A 22,787-nucleotide genomic window follows, 5' to 3' on the forward strand; every position below is an offset into this window, starting at 1 on the left:
AGTGGAATCCCTGGCCAGAGCATTGACGACCCTCTGGCCGGGGATTCCTCTCCTAGAGGGAGCCCTTGACGTCACTGTCCATATATGCATAGTGAGGTCAAGGGCTCCTTCCAAGAGCTGAATCCCCGGCCAGAGTGTTGCCAACGCTGTGGTCCGGGATTCCGCTGCTTAAGAGTCCCTGACATAACTGTCCATATATGTACAGTGACGTCAGGGGCTCCCTCCAGGAGCAGGAGCCCCAATGGCGCTATCTACAGGGGGTTAGCTCTTTCTACAGGGGGGTTGCATGGCACGATCTACATGGGCACTGTGGTACTATGTGAGCACTGGCACTTTATATTTTGGCACGATCTACAGTGGGCACTGTGGCACTATGTGGGCACTATCTACAGGGGCATTGCGCCACTATGGGGCATTATACTGTATGGTGGCAGCTAAGGGTGCCTTATACAGTATGAGAGCAGCTATGGTGGGCATTATGCTGTATGGGGGCAGCTTTGGGGCGTTCTACTGTATGGGGGAATGTGTGTGGGCATTTTATTGAATGTGGGCATCTGTGTTGGCTCTATACTGTATGGGTGCATCTATGGGGTATTATACTGTGTGGGGGCAGCTATATTGGCATAGTGTGGGATTTCTACGGAGCCACTATGGGAGCATGATGGAGTCTGGGCTGAACCAGGTATGTATGGACTGGGTTAGAGACGTGGCTTAAAATAAACGAATTCTGAGCTTAAAACACTTATTGCAGATTTAAAGCCAATTGTAGAATGGATTAAAGGGATTCTGTCACCAGAAATTGCCTTATAAAAGCAGCAGCAAAGTAAGCTAGTGTAGCCCCACCTGAATATAATGCTGTTTTGCTTTTTTATATGCGTGGCTTCGTTGCAGCAATAGAAGTTTATTCATAATATGCAAATGAGCGATCTGGAGCAATGAGGGCATCACTGTTCCTCCAAAAAGCTCTGTTCCCTCCCCAGTTCATTCCTTCCTTCTCTGATTGGCAGGGCCACTGAAGTTCCACGGGTCAAATCCGCTGTAACGATTACGTCACACTAATCCGTGCGAAGTGTGACGTAATTGGCGCCTTCGCTGTATAGCCAATTCGGCATGTGAAACTTCAGTGGCCCATTCAATCCGAGAAGGGAGGGACGGACTAGGGAGAGAACAGAGCTTTTTGGAGCAATGGTGAAACCCTCATTGCTCTAAACTGCTCATTTGTATATTATGAATAAACTTAGATTTCTGCAACGGAGCCACGCATTTGAAAACGGAAAACATTATTATATTCAGGTGAGGCTCCACTATCTTACTGTGTTGCTGCGTTTATAGGGCAATTTCTGTTGACCGAATCCCTTCAAAGTAGGTTAAATCTAATTAGTGAGCTTTAAACGCTATAATAGTAACCACAGAGGAATTGAGGACATGTCCTCTAAGGGCTCACATGATCTGGAGTATCTCTTCTCCATACTAAAGGTACAGCAACTTCACTTTTCACATGGCTCAGCATTTCAGATTCATAAATGACAGATTAGATTAAGATTTACAGGAGGTTATTTAAAACTTAGACAATTTTGCAGTAAACTTCAAAATCAATCAGTCACCAAAATTCAGTTTTTTGTTTTTTTTGTGTGTTCGGAACAATCACTATAGAATCATATGCTAAATTATAGTCTGCTCTATTTTCTTCCTGTAATTTACTCTGTAGATCTGTTTCCTAACAAAATGGCTGCTGATGAATATTCAATAGGGGTTCCGCCCTCGTCCAGCCTGCTTGGAGTTCAGGACACATTCAGACACAATCACTTCAAAGTTATTGAATAATGGCTCTGAGATGCACTAAAGGAAATTATATTATTAACCAATGATTTACACCTCAAATATTGGCTGTAGATACACTTTAATTTGTAGTCTTGTAGCTCTCCAACTACACTTCAAACAAGTGTCAAAATATTGTGTCCCGGCTCTTGCAGTTTTTTTTGTATAGATGAAGAAAAAAATATATTTGAATATATATTTTGCACTCTCCTAGATGTAGATTACTTTCAATTGTCTCATATATGACACTGCAGCTAAAGGTATTCCGCATCATATTATGCAATCCTAACGTAGATTTGTTAACCCCTTCCCTCTTTGGGCACTTTTGACCTTCCTGACAGAGCCTCATTTTTCAACTCTGACCTGTTTCACTTTATGTGGTAATAACTGCGGAATGCTTTTACCTATCCAAGCGATTCTGAGATTGTTTTCTCATGACACATTGGACTTTGTTACTGGCAAAATTTGCTCGATACATTCAGTATTTAATTGTGAAAAACACCAAAATTTAGCCCAAAATTTAAAAAAATTAACATTTTTCAAAATTTACATGTATCTGCTTGTAAGACAAGTAGTAATACCACACAAAATTGTTGCCAATTAACATACTTTTATTTTTCTATGACCTCACAAGGCTTAGAACTTTAGCAGCAATTTCTCACGTTTTCAAGGAAATTTCAAAAGGCTATTTTTACAGGGGCCAGTTCAGTTGTGAAGTGGCTTTGAGAGCCTTATATAATCGAAAGCCCCAATAAGTCATCCCATTTTAAAAACTTCACCCCTCAAAGTATTCAAAACAGCATTTAGAAAGTTTCTTAACGCTTTAGACATTTCACAGGAATTAAAGCAAAGTAGAGGTGACATTTCCAAATTTCATTTTTTTTGCAGACATTCATATTTAATAAAAAAAAATTGTAACACAAATTTTTACCGGAGAAATGCAACTCCCTATTTATTGCCCTGTTGCTGCAGTTTTAGGAAATATCCCACATGTGGCCCTAGTGTCCTAATGGACTGAAGCACCGGCCTCAGAAGCAAAGGAGCACCTAGAGGATTTTGTGGCCTTCTTTTTATTAGAATATATTTTGTGCACCATGTCAGGTTTCAAGGGCTCTTGAAACAGTGGAAATCCCCCAAAAGTGACCCCATTTTGGAAACTACACCCCTCAAGGAAATTATCTAGTGGTATAGTGAGCATTTTGACTCCACAGGTTTATTGCATAAATTATTGGAAGTAGGCCGTGAAAATTTAAAATCAAATTTTTTTTCAAAGAAAATGTTAGTTTAGCTAATTTTTTCTAATTTTCACGAGGACTAAAAAGGAAAATGCACCGCAACATTTGTAAGGCAAGTTTTCCCGAGTAAAACAATACCCCACATGTGGTCATAAATGGCCGTTTGGACACACGGCAGGGATTTAGCAGGAATGGTTTGCGGAGGCCATGTCGCATTTGCAAAGCCCCTGAGGGAACAACACAGCGGAAACACCCCACAAATGACCCCATTTTGGAAACTACAGCCCTTGAGGAATTCATCTAGGGGTGTAGTAAGCATTTTGACCCCACAGGTGTTTCATAGAATTTATTAGAATTGGGCAGTGAAAATAAAAACAATCCCTTTTCTTCAATAAGACGTAGTTTTAGTTTAAAATTTTTCATTTTCTCAACAAATAAAGGAAAAAAAGAACCCCAACATTGGTAGAGCAATTTCTCCCAAGTACAGCAATACCCCATATGCGGTCATAAACTGCTGTTTAGGCACACTGTAGGGCTCAGAAGGGAAGGAGTGGCATTTGGCTTTTGGAGTGTATATTGGTTTCTGAGCGCTATATTAGCCCCCCAGAAGTGACCCCATTTTGGAAACTACACCCCTCAAGGTATTCACCTAGGGGGTAGATATGCCAATATGTGGTGCCCAGCTTTTGCCACCATAGCAAGACAGCTCTCTAATTATTATGCTGTGTTTCCCGGTTTTAGAATCACCATACATGTGGCCCTAAACTTTTGTCTGGACATTCGACCAGGCTCAGGACTGAAAGAGTACCATACGAAATTGAGGCCTAATTTGGCGATTCACAAAGTATTGGTTCACAATTGCAGAGGCTTTGATGTGAAGTCATAACCCCTGAGAATTGACTCCATTTTAGAAACTACACCCATCAAGGCATTTATTAAGGGGTGTAGTGAACATTTTCACCGCACAGGTCTTTTCCATAAATGATTGTGCTGCGGATGGTGCAAAGTATCTAAATTTCTTCCTAGATGCCATTTCAGTGGCAAATGCGTTGTGCCCAGCTTGTGCCACTGGGGGGACACACCCCAAAAAATGTTAAAAGGGTTCTCCCGGGTATGGCGATGCCATATATGTGGAAGTAAACAGCTGTTTGGGCATGCTGTAGGGTCCAGAGGGGAGGAAGTACCATTTGGCTCTTGGAGCGTGAATTTTGCTTGGAGGTAGTTTTGTTTGGAGTATTACTGGTATTTTAGTTTATAATGTGGGGGTGTATGTAAGCTGGGCAAAGTACATCAGGGGCATAGGCAGGTAGGATAATAATGGGGAAAAAAAAATAATCCATAGATATTTTGCTGTGAAGCAATCTTTTATGCACAGGCCAGCTGATAAATGATGTCGTTTCTTATCCCCCTTTTGGTCCACAATCCGCACCTTTGCAGTTTGGGGAATTTTGCTGGGAAGTGTTGTCCTGGTATAATACGCGCACCCTCGCTTCCAGCAGATATGTTTGGGCCCTACCGTTCCTATTTCCCTAATTTTAGTGCCTTGATAATTCATCTCTTGAAACCGAAGAAATGTTCATCTCGGGACTGCACAGTTGCATATTTCTTTCCTGGCATATTGGAGCCTTAACTAATATTTTACTTTTTAATAGACTTAGTGGTATGAGGACGTTTTTTTTTTGCGGGAATGACTGTAGTTTTTAATCGTACCATTTTGGGGTACATGGGACTTTTTGATCACTTCTTATGCTATATTTGTGGGAGGCCAGGTGATCAAAAAACTGAAATTCTGGCATAGTTTTTTAGTTTTTTTTTCTTTATACAGTGGTTACCATGCGTTATAAATTACATGTTAACTTTATTCTGCGGGTAAGTCCGATTCCACTAATACCAAACTTATAGCACTTTTTGATGTTTTACAACTTTTTGCACAATAAAATTACTTCGGTCGCCAAGTTGTGGGAAACGTAACGTTTTAATTTTTTAGTCGACAGAGTTGTATGAGGGCTTGGTTTTTGGGTGACGAGCTATAGTTTTTATAGGTACCATTTTTGGGTACATGCGACTTTTTGATCACTTTTATATTTGTAGGGCAAAGTGACCAACAAACAGAAATCCTGGTCTAGTTTTTTTTACGCCGTTCACCATGTGGAATAAATAACATAATATTTTTATAGTTCAGGCCGTTACGGTCGTGGCGATACCAAATATGTATGGTTTATTTATTTATTTTGTTTCAATAATAATGGACTGGATAAGGGAAAAGGGCGATTGTGCCTTTATTACTTGAAAGTTTTATTATGTTTTTACAATTTTTTTTTTATTTTTTTTATATACATTGTTTTTAAGTCCCACTGGGGGACTTGAAGGTCCAACTGTCTGATTTTATTTTTTTTTCTAATACATTGCACTACCTGTGTAGTACAATGTATTAGATGTCAGTCATTCACTGACAGCAAGCCGATTAGGCTTCACATCCCGGCGGGGCCTAATCGGTTTCCGTAATGGCAGAGCAGGAGACCATTGTTAGGCAGCCTGATTGCATGGCATTGCATTGCATCATTCTACTCGCTAATTCGCGTATTGCATTGCTAGGCTGCACAGCATAGTATCAGTTTCTACAATATCAATATTTCGATGCATCTGGTACCCTGCATTGTCTGAAATTTGATGCATATAATGTTGGACAATCTCTGAGCTCTATTTTATTGGCAGAATTAGAGGGGCGTTAAACTTGTAGTTAGGGCAGGGCGATTTTGCTTAACTTCACAGTTTTACTGCTGAAAATGTTTATTAACCGATGAAGGACTAGGCTGTTTTACAGCTAAATGACCAGAGCAAATTTCACAATTTTGCTATGCGCTTCTTTAGATGACTAGAACTCTGCAGGTGAATAAAGTTCATCTTTGAATTTTACACTCTTTTTAAAGGACAGATAGGGCTTTGTTTTAGTGGCATTTGTCAGTATATATCATTTTTATTTTTTCTCTAAAGTGGGCAAAATTGGAAAAAAATGCAAGAATTTAGCAATTGCGTCAGTTTATGCTAGCATTTTTCACACACAGAATGGACCACGGACAAAATTCATCCCATTTCACATTCTTCCACTTCTCCCGGGCATGGTGATACCAAATATGTGTGCCTTATTCACTATGCGGGCATGTGGCAGGGCTTGGCATAAAAGGAGGCTTTTTGGCCTTTTCGGTCCAGGAATTTTGCATTTGATTTTATAGCAGCATACTGTTTTCTGGGGGGTGTAATGCTGCTGAAACATTAGAAACACCCCATAAATGACTTCATTCACACAAGTAGACCCCACAAGGTTTCCTTCAAGGGGTTTATCATATTTTTAGACAGTTCAGTTTTCTTCTGAAAGTTTCTTGAATAAAATTTGAATTCTTTTGGCAAATGCGCCAGTTTATACCAGCATTTTTCACACACAGTATAGACCACGGACAAAATTCATCTCCTTTCACATTCTTCCACTTCTCCTGAGCATGGGGATACCAAATATGTGTGCTTTATTTATCACATAGAGATGTAGGAGGGCGGACGATAGAAGAAGCTTATTTCACAAATCGCGTTTTTTCAAAGCTGGTTTTACAAAACTCAACAGAGTTTCTATAACAATTCCAAAATATCTGCTCTTGAAGCAGAAATCCCAAAATATTCATCTAGGGGTATAATGGGAATTAAATTTTTTGGGGTTTTCTAAAATAAGAAATTGCAGGTTTATGCAAGCGGAGCTCTCCAGCAGATGAACTTTTTAGAAAATAAGCAAACATGACATCCACCCCCCACCCATTCCCTCCCTCACCCTTGGAGTAAAATGAGGGGAAAAATAATGTAGGGCAAATATATTTTCAACGAATTAACTAAAATCTAATAATTCAGAACAGTGTGGTATTTTTTAAAACATGGCTCAATGCACAGGCCTGGTTGTGAGGGACATGAGGGACAGAAATATCGGGAATCTTTGCGGTGCCCGTCTTTTCTGCAGATGCGGCACCTTTTCTGGGGATTGCTTCTAGTTGGTATTGGGTGAATCCGAGTGATGAAATGTCTTTCAGTCAGTCGCGTGACATCCTCAGACTGGGGGCATTCTCTGGTGTCCTGAACATCAGTAATGAGGCCTTCAATAATTTTTTCCTGGAAATCCAGGTATGTGTCTCTGCCTCTGTTTTTTTTATACAGCACAAATGAGTTGTGGATTGCCACCTGTAACAAATAAATGGCCACTTTTTTGTACCAGGTTTTTGTTTTTCGCTTTACTAAATAGGGCTGTAAAACCTGGTCGCTTAAATCCACACCCCCCCCCCCATGTACTTGTTATATTCGGACACGCTCACTGGTTTGTGCTTGTCCGATGTTGCCCCTCTTTCCCTCACTGCCACTGTTCCTGCGGTATGAATCGTGCTTAGCACATACTCGTCTTTGCGATCCCTGAACTTGACCGCCAGCAATTCCTCAGATGCATAAGCACAGGAGTCCCCCTTTACCATGCGCTTCCCCACTAATTTCTGTGGAAAACCAATTCGATTTTTGCGCATGGTACCACATGCCCCAGTCCTTGCAGCATGCAAATGCCTAAACAGGGGCACACTAGAATAAAAATTGTCGCAGTACAGGTGGTACCCCTTGTGAAGCAGAGGCTGCATTATCTCCCACACAATTTTGCTGATGGTGGAAAGATCAGGGGGGCATCCAGCAACATTTATTGAGCAGTCCCGCCCTTCATAAATCCTGAAGGCGGTGGTATATCCTGACCCGCTTTCACACAATTTGTAAAGCTTAACGCCATATCTTGCCCTTTTGGAAGGTAGATATTGGCGAAAGCGAAGCCTTCCATGGAAGTTGAGGAGGGATTCGTCCACACTTACATTCTGCTCAGGGGTGTAGAGTTGCAGAAATTAATTATTCAGGGAATTTATCAGTGGTCTAATTTTGAACAACCGATCCCGGTTTGCATCGGTACTTGGGGGGGGCCTGTGCGTTGTCATTGAAGTGGAGGAACCTCATTATTGTCTCATAACGAGACCTGGGCATTACTGCAGAATATACTGGGGTGGCTTGGGCGGGTCTTGTTGACCAGTAAGACCTAATGGAGGGCTTTTTGACAATACCCATATTTAGAGTGAGCCCCAAATTTTTTTTTAATTCCTGCATATTGGTGGGCGTCCAATCTCTGGCATGGGTGGATGAAGGTTTCTGCCTTTTATATATTGAGTGGCATATAAATTCGTTTAGTGGACAATCAGATTTAGGATGTCGTCCGTTATAAATAAATGGAAGTAATCCATTTGGACAAAATTTGTATTGTCCACGGTTATGCCAGGAGTGGCAGTAAATCCGTGGATTCTAGGCCCAAAAGATGGGGCAGGTGCCCATACAAGAGCCTGGACTGGAGGGACCAGGCTGTCCCGTGCTACAGCGCTACTTGGCCCTGCGCTTTCATGTTCTGCAGTTTCAACTGCATCAGGGACAACGTCCCCTGAAGATGAACCTGAAGTGACGCTGTCATAGTCACTGCCCAAAACAGGTTCCATCTCTGACACCATCTCTGATGCGGTCTCCGACTCAGACCACAGCATCGCGTATGTCTCCTCGGCGCTAAACAACTTCCTCGCCATAACGTCACTAACACTAACTAAACAAATTTTTTTTTTTTGATAAAACACAAACTAACTGGTATATAGATCTACACTACCGCTAACAAAAAAATAAACCGCTATTGCTATATATATTATATATACATGTGGATTATATACTTCCTACCTGCCTATTCTAATAGAATAAAAGAAAGGTAGATAGAAAAAAAGATAGATGGATAGATAGATTGTATAGATAGAAATCTATCTATATAGAGAATGTTTTATAGTGTAACTGTATTTTTTTGTAACTGTAATCTTCTGGCAGCAATTCTCTCGAGTCTCTTCTTCTCCTCAAACTGAAACAATGTTTGAGGAGAAGAAAAGAGGCAGGAGATTTGCTGCCAGAAAAGTCAAAATAAAACAAATGTGGGTGCTGTGATAGGTTTTCACAGCGACCACATGTTCAGGGACCATTAGATTGGTACCTGATACTCTGCCCAGTGCCCAGAGCTGTTGGTAACAGCGTGGGCACAGGACTGTGTGCACGCGATCGCGTGCACACTGTTTTATATGCAGAAATGCATGTGATCGCTGTGATTGGTTGTCACAGCGATCACATGTTCAGGGGCCAAAAGATTGGCCCCTAACATTCTGCCCAGTGCCCATGGCTGTTAGCAAAAGCCAGGGCATAGAGCTGTGTGCACGTGATCGCGTGCACAGTCTCAGAAGTGCTGCCGTAATTAGTCTATACGGCGGACTTCAGAGACCCTGACCGCTGGCCGTAAATATACAGCCAGCGGTCGGGAACCTGTTAAATCAGAAATACAATTGGAAAAATGTATATCAAACAAAACAATGTCCCTTAACCCCTTTAGGACACAGCCTGTTTTGGTCTTGTGGACACAGATGATTTTTTCAAATCTGACGTGTCACTTTATGTGGTAATAACTCCGGAACTCTTTTACCTATTCAAGCGATTCTGAGATTGTTTTCTCGTGACATATTGTACTTTGCTAGTGAAAAAATGTGGTAGATAAATTCAATATTTATTTGTGAAAAACGTCAAATTTTAGCAAAAATTGGAAAAAATTACAATTTTTCTAAATTTAAATGTGTTCGCTTTTTAAAACAGATGGTAATACCACATAAAATAGTTACTAGTTAACATCCCCCATATGTCTACTTTATGTTTGCATCATTTTTTTTTCACGTACTTTTATTTTTCTAGGACGTTACAAGGCTTAGAACTTTAGCAGCAATTTCTCATATTTTCAAGAAAATTTCAATAGGCCATTTTTTACCAGTTTAGTTCTGAAGTGGCTTTGAGGACCTTCTATATTAGAAAGTCCCCATAAATCACCCCATTTTGAAAACTGCACCCCTCAAGGTATTCAAAACCACATTCAGAAAGTATTTTAACTCTTTAGGCGTTTCACAGGAATTAAAGGAACAGTGTCACCACCAATTTTTTTTTAATATGTTAAAGATGTTAGTGCTTTATTCAAAACGTTTGGATTAATTTGTGTGTTTGTGTGTTACTTTTTCTTATTTTTACACTTTTTCTTCCCTATGGGGGCTGCCATTTTTTTTCCCATTTCTGTATGTGTCGATTAACGACACATACGGACATGGAATACCGCAGCTCCAGTCCCATAGGGACTGCCAACGGGGCCCGTTCCATCCACTAACATGTACGCCGCTGTGTGGGAACGGCGCATGCGCCGCTCAAACACAGTTCAATTTGAAATGCGCGCCGTCCGGCGCCATTTTCCTGTGGACCGGAAGTCGCGGCCGGACAGTAAGATTACTACTTCCGGTCGCGGCTTCCGGACTTGTGCACATGGAGCAGCGGCAGCAGACGAAGCGGATGGACCGGAGGGAGCGGCGGCGACTGGAGCAGGTAAGGGATTTCTATGTATGTTTGTGTTTCAGTGTGTGTTTACTACTGTATGTAAACCTTCTACACTGTGTGTTAGCTAAAAAATGGCGACACACAGTGTAGGAGGTTAGACCGTTCAAACCCCTTGTTTCTCCCGGTACTAGCCAGGATAAAGGAGGGGGGGATGCTGAGAGCTCACAAGAGCGAGGGCTTTTTACCCAATTTTGCAGCATAAAGCAATGTGGTTGCTTTACCACATGCAATGCTGCAATTTTGGGAATGGCTCCATCTAGTGACCAGCAATGGGAAATATTATAAATTAGAATCCAATTGAATCCAATTTATAATATTTCCTGACTCGTGAAAAAAAAATTAGAACAATGTTTAATCACCTATACACTAATTGTTTAACTAAAAAAAAAAAAAACATGTTTTGCTGGTAACACATTCCCTTTAAGGCAATGTAGAGGTGAAATTTACAAATTTCATTTTTTTTGCCAAAGTTCATTTGTAATAAAAAAAAATCTGTAACACAGAAGGTTTTACCAGGGAAACGCAACTCAATATTTATTGCCCAGATTCTGCAGATTTTAGAAATATCCAACATGTGGCCCTACTGTCCTAATGGACTGAAGCACAGGTCTCAGAAGCAAAGGAGCACCCAGTGGATTTTGGGGCCTCCTTTTTTTAGGAATATATTTTAGGCACCATGTCAGGTTTGAGGAGGTCTTGTGGTACCTAAACAGTCGAAACCCCCCAAAAGTGACCCCATTTTGGAAACTACACCCCTCAAGGCATTTTTCTAGGGGTATAGTTAGCATTTTGACCCTGCAGGTTTTTTGCAGAATTTAGTGGAATTAGTCTGTGAAGATGAAAATCACCTATTTTTCTGTGGAAATAAAGAATTTTTTAATTTTTACAAGGAATAAAGGAGAAAAAGCACCCCAACATTTGTAAAGCAATTTCTCCCAATTACGGAAATACCCCATATGTGCTCGTAAACTGATGTTTGGACCCACAGCAGGGCTCAGGAGGGAAGGAGCGCCTTTTGGATTTTGGAGCGCAGATTTTGCTGGATTGGTTTTCAGTGCCATGTCGGGTTTGCAACGCCCCGGAGGGACCAAAACAGTGGAAACCCCCCAAAAGTGACCCTATTTTGGGAACTACACCCCTCAAGGAATTTTTCTAGGGGTATAGTGAGCATTTTGACCCCACAGGATTTTTTTTAGAGCGAAGGTGACCAAAAAACAACGATTTTGGTGCTTTAAATTCTTTATTTCTTACATTGTTCGCCGTGCGCAATAAATTAAGTTTTACTTTATTCTGCGGGTCGGTACGATTACGCTGATACCATATGTGTATAGTTTTTTTGTTTTACGTTTTGAGGCGTTTGCACAATAAAATTTACGTTTCTATAAAATAATTTATTTTCTGAGACTATTCTGAGCCGTAACTTTTTTTATTTTTTCGTCAAAAAAGCTGTGGGAGGTCTTGTTTTTTGCGGGACGGGTTGTAGTTTTTATCGGTACTATTTTGGGGTAAATGCGACTTCTTGATCACTTTTTATTCTATATCTTGGGAGGGGTGGTGACCAAAAAATAGCGGTGCTGACATAGTTTTCCGTTTATTTTGTTTGCGGCGTTCACCGTGCGGAAAAATTACCATTATAGTTTCATAGTTTGGGACGTTACGAACACTGTGATACCAAATATGTGTACTTTTTTTTTTTTTAACGGTTTCATTTTTTTCCCTAGGAAAACAAAACCTTTTTACACTTTTATAAAACATTTTTATTAACTTTTTTTTACTTTTTACACTTTATATTTTTGACCTGCAGCTCTGATCGCTGCTAGAATACATTACACTAACTAGGTAGTGTAATGTATTCCAACTGTCAGTGTGACGTCAGTCACTCTGACAGTTGGTCTACGAGGATCAGCAGAGTCTGATCCTCATAGGCTTCCATACATGGCAAACCCGGAGGCCGTTGCCTGGCCTCCGGATGCCATCACAAGCATCAGCAGCCCCCACGATTGCATGGGGGCTGCTGTGCTACAAACCCCCTACATGCGGAGATCGCAATCGAGCCCCGCATGTAACGGGTTAATTGCCGAAATCAGCGGCGATGAGCCGCTGATCGGCAACACTGGAGTGTCCGCTGTCGGGGACAGCTGATCTCCAAGTTCCCGATGCACACCTTGTCGCCGACAGTGTGCATCGGGAACGACACAGTGACTTCCTGTCACTCTGACAGGAAGCCTGTCAGGACCAGCCGAAGGTTGGTCCTGATGGTCTTCCGTCCATGGCAGACACGGAAGCCATTGTTTGGCTTCCGTTTGCCATACTAACTATCGGCAAACCCCGCGATTTCGGACCGGGGTCTGCCGATATGTTAGAAACCCCCAAAATTCAGCGATTGCAACCGATCGCCGAATTTAAGGGGTTAATTCTCCAAAATCAGCGGCAAAGGACCGCTGGCCGGCAAGAGTGGAGTGTCAGCTGTCGGCGACAGCTGACCTCCCGGTGCACACTGTCACCGACCGTGTGCACCGGGAAAAACTCAGTAACTGTACGTCGTCGTGCGGGAAGTAACCTCCCGCGACGACTTACAGTTACTTCCTCGTGCGGGTAGGGGTTAAAAGGGAACCTGTCGCATTGAACGCAGTGTTTGACCTGCAGCCAGCATGTCATAGAGCAGAAGGTGGTTAGCCGTTTCATATACTTTTGTGGGTAATGATTCTTTATAACTTGCATTTTATTTAAATCCTGCTCACCCGGGCTTAGGAGTCCAAGTCAAGAGTTAAGGGTATGTTCACACACTTGGCAAAAAACGTCTGAAAATATGGAGCTGTTTTCTAGGCAAAGCAGCTCCTTATTTTCAGACTGTTTTTAAGCAAAACTTGAGTATTTCGCTGCGTATTTTACGGCCATTTTTGGAGCTGTTTTCCTATAGTCAATGAAAAACGGCTCCAAAAACCGCTGAAGTTGTGACATGCACTTCTTTTTTGTGGGTGTTTTTTTACGCGGCCGTTTTGTCAGGGACCAGTTCAGTTGTGAAGTGACTGAGGGGCTCATACAATACAAACCCCCATTTTAAAAACTGCTCCCCTCAAAGTATTCAAAACCGCGTTAAGAAAGTTTCTTAAACCCTTTAGGCGTTTCACAAGAATTAAAGCGATGTAGGGGTGGATTTTCCAATTTTTATTTGTTTGTTTTTTTGCAGAAATCCATATTCCATTTTTTTCTGTAACAGAGAGGGTTTTGCGCAACAATCTCAAAAAGACCCCGTTTGGGGAAACTACACACTTCAAGGAATTTATCAAGGGGTATAGTGAGCATTTTGACCCCACAGGTTTTTTGCTGACTGAAGTGGAATTAGGCCATGAAAATGTAAGGGTTTTTTTCTAATAAAATGTAGTTTTAGCTCAGATTTTTTCATTTTCACAATAAAGGAGAAAAAGCGCCCTGTAATTTATAAAGCAACCTTTTCTGAGCACAGAAATACCCCATATGGGGGCAATAAACTGGTGGTTGGACGCATGGCGGGGCTTAGAAGGGAAGGAGCACCATTTGGGCTTTTGGAGCTCAAATTTTCTGGAATGGTTTGCGGCGCCATGTCAGATTTGCAAGGCCCCTGTGGGACCAAATCAGTGGAAACCCCCAAAAGTGACCCCATTTGGGAAACTACACCCCTGAAGGAATTTATCTAGGGGTAAAGGGAGCGTTTTGACCCCACAGGTTTTTGCCAAATTTAGTGGAATTAGGCCATGAAATTGGAAAGCTACATATTTTTCCGATTTTAAAACGTGGACATTTTCAACTTTTACAAGGAATAAAGGAGAAAAAGCACCCTAACATTTGAAAATAAATTTCTCCCGATTATGGCAATACCCCATATACGGTAATTTATTTTAAAAAAACAAAACGTTTATTGTTAAAAGTTATGAGCGTTTTACTAAATATGCTAATTTGGCTCTAACAGCCAAATAAGAGGATACATTTCATTTTCACTCTGGGCGGTGTAAGGACAGCTGTATAATGCTACCCAATGTGCGTCATACAGGTCTTCTGTTCACGGCCCAGAGTAATCTCAGATTCTATCGCGAGGTCACGCTGTGGTGTCACTTCCGGCCGCAGGTCCTTCACCACAGCTACTTCAAGATACTCCAAGAAGATGGTCCCTTCATCTCCTCCAGCCGTGATGTACTACTCATCCACAGCTGTGCTGCACCAATCACAGTTTCCTTCTTTTTTTTTTTTATAAAAATGTTTATTTCAAAGGTGTACATATCCTTTAATTTTGAGCAAGTAGTTAAGTTACCAAGTGTAGTTTTACTTTGTCTAATCCACCAATTAAAAGGGCTGGGCGGATTAGGCATTCCTTTTACCCCCCTTTGCAAAATCATCGGCCGTGTATGTATGGCTTATGTCACCGGTATATGTTCTGAGCGAGCTCAAGAGCGCTCGATACAGAGAGCGGGTGTCGGCTGTATATCACAGCAAACACCCTGCTCTAACAGCTTGGATCGGCGATAACTCGGTGCCCGGGCACTTAACCACTTAGATGCCGCAGTCAATTGCGGCAATTGGACAGAGGGTGGCCCTCTGTCAGCCTATCAACCCCCAGAATGTGATCGCAGGGTGCTGATGGGATGTTAGTCTATAAGGATAGGCCTCATGCGCATGGTCGTGATTTTTGGGTCGAACGGCCGCGGAGTGTCACGGGCAGCCCACATATCGCGGGCCGTGCACATGGCTGCGTGCATTAACTTCTATGAGCCTAGACTGCAAAACACGGCTGTAATAAGATTTGTCCGTTCTTTTTGCGGTTCAGGTTCCTGAGCCAAGCACGGAACGTGGAAACCACGATCCTCTGCATGGGCCCATTGAAATGAATGGGGCTGCAATTCACCCGGGATTTGCGGGCGAATTGCGGGCGCAAAAATACGTTCTCGCATATATATATATGTAACAGATTAAGAAAATGTTTAACCCGTTAGTAACCGCCAATACGCCTTTTAACGGCGGCCACTAACGGGCTTTATTCTGATGCATATGCCTTTTTACGGCACTGCATCAGGATAAAGTAAACAGAGCAGGGAGCCGTCAAATCTCCCTGCTCTCTGCTGCCAGAGGCAGCTGAGGGCTGGGAGCGTCCCTGCTCTGCCATCTCCCTGCTCTCTGCTGCCAGAGGCAGCTGAGGGCTGGGAGCGCCGTGTGAGATCGATATAAGTATCGATCTCACCCGTTTAACCCCTCAGATGCGGTGCACTATTGCGTGCACCGCATCTGAGTGGTTTTGGAGAGAGGGAGGGTGCTCCCTCTCTCTCCCACCGACACCCGGCGATACGATCGCCGAGTGTCTGTGTCTCCAATGGCAGCCGGGGGCCTAATAAAGGCCCCCAGGTCTGCCTGGAGCGAATGCCTGCTAGGTCATGTCGGAGGCATGACCTAGCAGATGCCTGTCCGTTTTAAACGGACAGGCAGTAATACACTGCAATACAAAAGTATTGCAGTGTATTATAATAGTGATTGGAGAATCGCATATTATAGTCCCCTAGTGGGACTAATAAAAAAATAAAAAAAAAGTTTAATAAAGTTAATTTAAAAAAAAATGTGAAAAAAAATGAAAAACACACCTTTTCCCCTTACAAAATGCTTTACTATTAAAAAAGTTACACATATTTGGTATCGCCGCGTCTGTAACGACCCCGACTATAAATCTATTACATTATTTAACCCGCACGGTGAACGCCATAAAAAAACTATGGAAAAATTGCTGTTTTCTGTGAATCCTGACTTCAAAAAAATGTGATAAAAAGTGATCAAAAAGTCGCATCTACTCCAAAATGGTACCAATAAAAACTAGAAGTCGCCCCGCAAAAAAAAAGCCCTCATACAACCGCATGGGCGAAAAAATAAAACCGTTACGGCTCTTCAAATATGGAGACACAAAAACAAATAATTTTGAAAAAAAAGCGTTTTTACTGTGTAAAAGTAGTAAAACATACAAAAACTATACACATTTGGTATCGTTGCAATCGTAACATCCCGCTGAATAAAGTTAGTGTTATTTATATCACACGGTAAACGGCGTTGATTTAAGACGCGAAAAAGAGTGGCAAAATGTCAGGTTTTTTTCTATTTCCCCCCCCCCCCCCAAAAAAAAGTTAATAAAAGCTAATCAATAAATAATATGTCCCCCAAAATGGTGCTATTATAAAATACAACTTGTCCCACAAAAAACAAGACCTTATACAGCTATGTCGACGCAAAAATGAAAAGGTTATAGCTCTTGGAATGCGACGATGGAAAAACGTAAAAAATGGCTTGGTCATTAAGGTTTAAAATAGGCTGGTCATTAAGGGGTTAACAATATATGTAAAAAGAAAGTTAAACAAAAACACTTCCCCATTTTTTACGTAAAATTTAAATAATGAAATATAAACCATTTATATCATCATGTTCTTGACAAACAAAACTATTAAAATATAAGTTATTTATCCCTCACAGATAAATTGGAATAAAAAATGATCAGTCATCTGTATCCCCAAAAAGTTACCAGTAAAAACGACCACTTGCTTTGCAAAAAAACAAGCCCTCACACAGCTCCATTGAGAGAAAATAAGTTATGGGTCTCAAAAAAAATAATTGTTTTGTGTTGCTATATTCTATTTTTATACAAATACTTCTTATTTTCTTAAAGTAGTCAAACATAAACTATATAAGCTTGGTATTTTCGTACTCGTACTAACTCGCAGCATAAAGTTATCGTGGTTTCTAAAAAAAAAAAAAAAAAAAATGGAAGAATTTTTTTTTATTCCATTCCCCAAAAAGTCAGTTTTTCCGTACATTATATGGTACGTTAAGGGTATGTTCACACGCAGTAGCAAAATACGGAGCGGTTTTCGCCTGAAAACAGCTCCTGATTTTCAGACGTTTTTGGAACTACTCGCATTTTTCGTGGCGTTTTTTTACGGACGTTCTTGGAGCTGTTTTTCAATGGAGTCAATAAAAAACTGCTCCAAAAACGTTCCAAGAAGTGACATGCACTTATTTGACACGGGCGTCTTTTTACGCGGCATCTTTTGACAGTGACGTGTGAAATTACACCTCGTGGGAACAGAATATCGTAAAACCCATTGCAAGCAATGGCCAGATGTTTGTAGGCGTAATGGAGCAGTTTTTCAGGCGTAATTTGAGGCAAAAAAACAACCCCTGATATGCCTGTGTCGATTGAAAATTAAAGGTATAGCTCTTAGAAGGCAGGGAGGAAAAAATAAACTCTGGTTCTAAGGGGTTAAAAGATATGAACTTTTGGACTAATATTGCTTTTCTTGTTCATTTGCTTCCTGAATGCAAAACTAACTTTCGCACAAATTGGTAGCAATTTTTTTAATGCAGTCTGTATAACTCCTTCACCAAGCTGGTTGTCCTGCTTTTTCTAACATTGATCTGACAGCACGCTGCTCCTGACTGTATCGGTTCTCTTCTCTTCCCCTCCCTTTTCTCAGTGTTAGGCCGGGTTCCCACGGGTTGGATATGCCGCGTAAAAATCACGCGTGACCGACCTGGAACTCGCAGTACATTCCGTCCGAAAAATCACACCACATTGTGGTGCGGTTTTTTTAACTGAATTTCCGCTGCGGAAGAAAGCACTCATACTTGCCCCCTCTGTCTTCTCTGCGTGTAGTCAGGCCTCCTAAGATAACGCTGCATGCCATGTTACGCTGCAGCGATCACATGGGTTGAAACATCTTCCGGAGTTTAATTTTTCGGTGTAATCGCTGCGATTACGCCTCTTAAGTCGCAGCACTTGGCTTTCTGTTGCAGGATTTGCATCCCCATTGAATTCAATGGGGAAAGCCCGCAACAGAAAATCAACAAAAATTAAACCAAAATTGTCATGCTGCGAAATAAAATTCCACACCAAAGGTCAATTAACGTTGCAGTTTTTTTTATAGGTCTGCCCTCCTGGATCCAATTCTGTTTTTTTGCTTACAAAATGCTGGCAAAATCTGCAATGTGGGAACCCAGCCTTCGAGATAGCTGCCATGAGGGGAAGGAGGTTGTACATGGCATTTCAGTGTGGAGGGGGAGGAAAGCATCCAAGGTTTCAGGGAGGGCAGATCACAAAGGCTAAACTAGTGTAGATAGGCTGAAACTTTTTGCCCCTGAGGTAAAATAAAAATACCCTATTCCCGCACTACTATTACAAAAGAATCCTAAAGTGTGACTAGTAATTGTGCACTATAAACAACGAAACTTTTTTATAAAATGATTACAAAAGCAGTGAAATTTATAAACCTAACAGGGGTTCTGTGTCCAAATAATTCCACTAGTTACATAGGTTGAGAAAAGACAGGTCCATTAAGTTAAACCTTTCTTAAAAAATTACCCATCATTCATTGCTTGATTAATTAAGACCCTGAATGCCATTTGTCAGTAAATAATCATCTAGCCTTTTTTTAAATGCCGATATAGTATTTGCCAATACTACCTCTTGGGGTGGGTCATTCCATAGTTTGACTGCCCTAACTGTAAATAACCCTTTGCTATATTGAGGTCTGAAACCGCTTTCTTCCACACGCAATGAATGTCCTATGTAGAGTCCTTGGAAAGAACAGTTTGTGCTAGATATAGATATATATATGTGTATATGATCACCTCTAGGGCGTCTTTTTTTCCAAGCGTAACAAGCCCAGTTTTTCTAGTCTTTCATTGTAAGCGACACCTCCCATCCCATTTAATAATCTAGTCGCCTTTGAACCCCCTCCAGTTCTCTAGTATACTTTTTGCAATGTGGAGCCCAAAACTGAACTCCATATTCAAGATGTGACCTTACAAGGAATTTATAGAGGGGTGATATTACATTATGAATCACAGGTTTTTATCTCTCTTTTATACATCCTAAAATCCTATTTGCTTTTGTAGCTGGTGCTTGACATTGAGTACAGCTGCTTAGCTTATTTGTAGCCAGAATACCCAGGTCCTTCTCTTGTTCTGTTATACCCAGCTTTATTACATTTAATGTGTATGAATTAATACTATTATTGCGTTTCAGGTGCATTACTTTACATTTATCGACATTACATTTAATCTGCCATTATTTTGCCCATCCTGCCAGCTTATGTATGTCTTTCTGTAATATTTTATAGTCAAGCTGAGTTTTATGTATCCTACAAAGTTTTGTATTGTCAGCAAAATCTGACACCTTGTTATCAATCCCATCCACAAGGACATTAATAAAGAGATTAAAAAGAATTGGGCCCAACACCGATCCTTGTGGTACCCCACTGCTGACTTCAGCCCATTTTGAATAAGTACAGTTTATAATTATTCTGTTTTTCGTCCCTTAACCAATTCTTTAACCACTTGCATAAATGGTCCCCCTGTGTCTGTAGCTTCAGTACAAGACTGTTGTGTGGAACAGTATCAAATGCATTTGCAAAATCCAAATATATCACATCAGCCTCATGACCAACATCCAGATTTGCACTTACCTCCTCATAGAAACCGAGCATGTTAGGGCCTGTTCACATCACCGTTTGCTTTCCGTTCCGAGGTTCCCTCGGAGGTTTCCTCTCAATGGTGACGGAAACATCGCTAATGCTTTCCATTCGTCACCATTCCGGCAGGTTTCCAGTTTTCCGACAGAATCAATAGCGGAGTTGACTGCGCTATTGATTCCGTCGGAAAACTGGAAATCTGCCGGAATGGTGACGAACAAAGCATTAGCGATGTTTCAGTCACCATTGAGATCAATGGTGACTGAAACGGAAGCTGTGCTTTCACTTTCCGTTGTGGGGTTCACCCGACGGAAACCTCAGACGGAACCCCGGAGCGGAAAGCAAACGGTGATGTGAACAGGCCCTTAGTTAGGCACGACCTGTTTTTCATGAATCCATGCTGGTTATCAGTTATTAGACTATTCTCTGCTATATACTTTTTTTAGTTCATATCTTAGAATACCCTCAAATATTTTACATACCACAGATGTCAAACTTACTGGATGGTAGTTGCTCAGTTCCACCTTCTTACCCTTCTTAAATATTGGTACATCAGCCGTCCTCCAATCCTGTGGTACTAGTCCTGTTCCAGGAGTCTAAGAAGATGAGATGCAATAGTCTGACCAATACTGCGCTCAATTCCCTTAATACAAGTGGATGAATGCGGCCTATGCCAGGGGATTTATCAATATTTCATTTGCTCAGGCGCAGCTGTAATTCCTCCTGTGTTAAGCAGGTAATATTGTGTGGGGAACCTTTATCACTGTCCCCCTGAATATCTGGCACTGGGAGCTCATCAGAGAACACAGAGGGAAAAGTACATGTTTAATATCTCGGTCCTCTCTTTGTCCTCTTCAATTATATTCACATCGTCATCTTTAAGTCAGTATTATATATTTTTTTCTTTTTGGCATTAATATATTGCTTTTTAAAAATTTGGGATTCATTTTAATGTAGTTTACAATTTTGTTTTTCTGTAGATAACTGAACTTGATTTCATTTTTACATTTCCTATTGAGATTTTTGCAAGTCTGGAATGCTTTTGCTGAGCCCTGATTTTATTCATCCATATTGGTCTCCTTTTATTTCTAGGCATTTTGTTACTGGAGGGTATAAACTTACTACACGATTCATGTAATATTTCTTTAAAAACTTCCCATTTAGCTTATGTATCCCTATGTACCATTACGTGATTCTAATCAACACGACTTTGCTCTCTTTTGACACGACCGATGTGCCACTTGGGCCGTTTTTAATGGCATCCAAGTGGCACCTGATAGTCTTCACGGACCTATTCACTTTAGTGGGTGAATCTGGTCTGTGACAACTGACCAGATTCTCTGATCCGTGGAAAGATAGGACATGTCCTATCCTTCCACGGATCACTGACTGGACTTGGCTAGCGCATACTGTCTTATGCACTGTCTTATACACTGTCCTCAGTTTTCTGTTCCCCTTCGTACTGTTATATTGAATATTTTATATTAAGACTTGCCATATTGTGGCCACTATTGTCCAAGTGCTCCCGGACCTCTACATCTGATATTGTGTCTGGTCTATTAGATAAGATCAGATCCAGCACATTATGCCCTATCCCTTATCAACCAACTGAGCGAAACAATTGCCTTGAATTGTGTATAAAAACTTATGGCTTTTAGCACATCCAGCGGCCTCTATGTCCCAATTAATGTCAGGAGGTAGTAGCTTTTTCTTCTGCACTACAGCAGTAGGAGGTATAGACATGGCATACTGTAATAAGCTGTGAGTGCCTCTGCAGTCAACATCTCCTTATTGTAACTTATCAACTGAAACCCCCCCCCAATGACGTGTTTCACAGTAAACTCTGTATCCTCAGGTATTGCCCTAATATCTCTTATCAGGATTTTAACCTTCACTATGGCTATTGTCATCTATAATAAGTTATGTTTTATATAGTGCACAATTACTACTCACACTTTAGGCTTTTTCTGTCATAGTGTGTGGGATTATGGGTATATTTTTGCCTCCGTTTTTTAAATTTTTGGACATTGCAATAAATATATTACTCTCCACCTAAGGTCATCAGTTTGCTTCTTGTTTGTGTAAATACGGAGGAGTCAGACACGAGGCAGTTTGCAGGGGGAGGAGGGACAGACACTGGGTATGAGTGTAGAGCTAGCGGAAAGCACCCACAGCAGACTGGGGGGAGGGGGTCAAACACTCCTTGACATCCGTGTCTGTCAGTGTAAGAAAAGAGATCCATCATGGGCTGTAGAAGAAAACAGTAGAGGAATTAAGCTGTGCTCATACATGAGATCTAGTGAAGACCACAGCATCCTGGACCCACAGACCTCACATCCAGTATGTATTTCTGGGAGGGACATCGCAACATGAGAAAAGTCTAAAAATTAGAAACGGGGTCTGATAATGAAAGAAGGAATGCAGCCTGAAACATTAAAGGGGTTGGCCAGGAAAAAAGTGTATTCTAAAAAGTGTCCCCCAGCCTTGGTTTGCCTTCCCCCTAAAACCTCCTACATACCTTCTAACCAGTTTCTGTTGATCTCAATCGTCGCTGCTTTTTTCTTTACATCCCTTCTGTTCCTGGCTGTTTCCTGTCTTGTAACCCACCATACCCTTGATCCCCTGCTGCATCTGAGGAGACCGCTTAACCCCCCCCCCCCTTTCCTCCACATCTCGGCTATTTGCATACTGCCACGCCCCTCTATGTTCACAGGTCATTCCCTGCTCTAATTACAGGCACCCAGCTCCCTGCACA

General features: G+C 41.4%; 1 protein-coding gene across 3 annotated transcripts in view; it reads left to right on the plus strand.

The window, feature by feature from the left end:
- GRB10 (growth factor receptor bound protein 10) overlaps positions 1-22,787 on the plus strand; it is a 439,832-nt gene that overhangs the window by 332,564 nt on the left and 84,481 nt on the right. The gene's annotated exons all lie outside the window — the stretch shown is intronic.

The sequence above is a fragment of the Rhinoderma darwinii genome, chromosome 5 (assembly GCF_050947455.1).
Source record: "Rhinoderma darwinii isolate aRhiDar2 chromosome 5, aRhiDar2.hap1, whole genome shotgun sequence".
NCBI lineage: Eukaryota > Metazoa > Chordata > Amphibia > Anura > Rhinodermatidae > Rhinoderma > Rhinoderma darwinii.